Source organism: Cebus imitator, unplaced genomic scaffold (assembly GCF_001604975.1).
Source record: "Cebus imitator isolate Cc_AM_T3 unplaced genomic scaffold, Cebus_imitator-1.0 Scaffold754, whole genome shotgun sequence".
In the NCBI taxonomy this organism is placed as follows: domain Eukaryota; kingdom Metazoa; phylum Chordata; class Mammalia; order Primates; family Cebidae; genus Cebus; species Cebus imitator.
The window spans coordinates 412,185-414,663 of NW_016108069.1; positions in this window are offsets into that span (position 1 = coordinate 412,185).

The window sequence follows — 2,479 nt, forward strand, 5'->3', positions numbered from 1 at the left end:
CCAGTGTACAAACGAGCACCTGCTAGGAACCACTGGCCACATGAGGGCATGGGAAATCTTCCCCCACCAGCTTGTCCCCATGGGCTCCCCCAGGTCCTCTGGCCTCCATCCCATCACCAGACTTGAAGACCTCCATAGGGTCCTTTGAGTCCCTGTCAACCCTGAGCACCTCCCAGAGCCTTTGTGTCCCCTGAAGCACCCTTTACACCGGCCACATGCAGGCACCCTATTACCAAACCCAACCACCTCCATAGAATCCTTGGGGTCTCTGTAATCCCTGAGCTCCTCCCAGCTACCAGAGCCTTTGCATCCCCTGAAGCATCCTTCACACAAGCCACGTGGGCGTTCCCCTCCCAGACATCGGAACCCTGACTGGGTGTCCTGGTCCAACTCCACCCAGGCTGATTCTCAAACTAATGCCACAACATGCCCAATGTGCAACGACCCTGAACGCTCCTGTCTACACAGCTGGTGGGTGCCTTTGCCTTCCAGCCCTCGAGTGATCCGAGGCGTTGGTTGCTGCAGTGATCCTGACCCGGACCTCTCCTGGAGCCAGGAGGTTGCTAGAGCCTGGTGCCTCTGCACCTCCTCACAGTGTCCATTCCAGCACCCTAATCTTCCCACCCACCTACCAAAGGCTTCCTTCGAGGGACACCCCACATGCAGGCAGGGGAAGGCAGGGGTCCCACTTTCCTCAGACTGGACGTGCCAAAGCTGCTGGACACACAAGACACCAAAATCCCAGACACCACCCTGAACACCGCACATCCAACATCCACCAACAATTGGGACTCTCCCGAGGACAACTTGGAGGACCCCACAGATGCTGGAAACATGTGTTCTAATGGACTGGGAGAGGCGGAGGTGGGGTCCAAATCTCCAGTCCCTGGAGCTGGTAAATTTCCTTGGGAGGCTTGGACGCCACAGAGACCTCTTCCACAGCGCTGCACACAGAGACCTCCCACTGCAATACAAAGGCCTCTGCCAGAGACCTCATGTCCATCCTTCCTTCTAGAGGATCTGGACTCACTTAGAAAATTGCCAGCACAGGAAGGATAACATCAGCTGTGCCCACCACCGGAGAACCAGACACTTTGGGTCATTGTCAGCATCACCCCCAAAATGGGCTCTCTGCTAGGGAAGAAGCTAAGGAGTTGTTGGTCTTTTGCACTGCCACTCTCTCCTAACAGAACTGCAGATTCCACGTGTAGACTGCAAACTTCCGTTCTCCACAGGTTCCCATTAGCTTTACCCCGACCCACAGTTTAGAGAATCACAACTTGTTTTGTGTTTGTTTTTGTTTTCTGTATGGAATCTTGCTCTGTTGCCCAGGCTGGAGGGCAGTGGTACCATCTCAGCTCACCACAACCTCCGCCTCCCAGATTCAAGCCATTCTCCTGCCTCAGCCTCCCAAATAGCTGGGATTACAGGCGCATGCCACCACACCCAGCTAATTTTTTTAGTTTGAATAGACACCGGGTTTCATCATGTTGGCCAGGCTTGTCTTAAACTCCTGACCTCAAATGATCCGCCCCCTTAGCCTCCCAAAGTGCTGGGATTATAGGCTTGGGCCACTGTGCCCGGCCGAATCATAAATTTTGAACTTCAAAAAATGCTGCCAACCTCCAATGAGACTGAAATATTTTCTTTGTCTAATTTTAATTATTGTCTAGTCACATTGTATCAAAGTCATATTTTAAAATTTCATTGGCAGCAAGACCTGCACTAAAGATGGGCGACTTCCTTTTTTTTGGAAACATGATAAAGACCCATAGAAAGTGCACTCTAGAAATAAACCACCAGAGGCATGTGGGCTCACATTGGCCTTCAGGGGGCTATTTTGCACATAACTGTGTCAGATTTGTGAGGTCTGATTTTTTAAATGAAGCAACAATCATATAAAGATTTTCAAACAAATGAGTCAGATATATGGCAGCATTTCTATTTTATCCCATGGCAAAATAATTTTTCCTAATTTTAATATTATTTTGTTCCTTAAAATGTAATATCTTCAAATGATATTATCTATGTTTCCAGGATTTGACAAAGTCTTAATGTTCAGCCAACACGACTTAGGCTGATGAACTACTTAGAAGGATTCTATTTTTTTTTTTTTTTTTTTTGAGTCAGAGTCTTGCTCGGTCACCCAAACTAGAGTGCAGTGGCACGATCTCGGCTAACTGCAACCTTCATCTCCCAAGTTCAGGTGATTCTCATGCCTCGGCCTCCCCAGTAGCTGGGATTACAGACATGCACCACTGTACCCGGCACAATGGGTTGTGCCAAACTGCAAGGCACAGTGCGCATAAAAGCAACGTTCCCATCAGCCGCTGCACCTGCAGCTACCATACATTACTGTAGATGATCTATTTGTCCAACTTCCAGGGTGACTTGTGCCTTTAACCTGGAAGAACTAAACAAGTGAGTCCAATCTATTACAAAAATACTGTCAAATTTCCAGACCTTTTTTTCTTTCTTT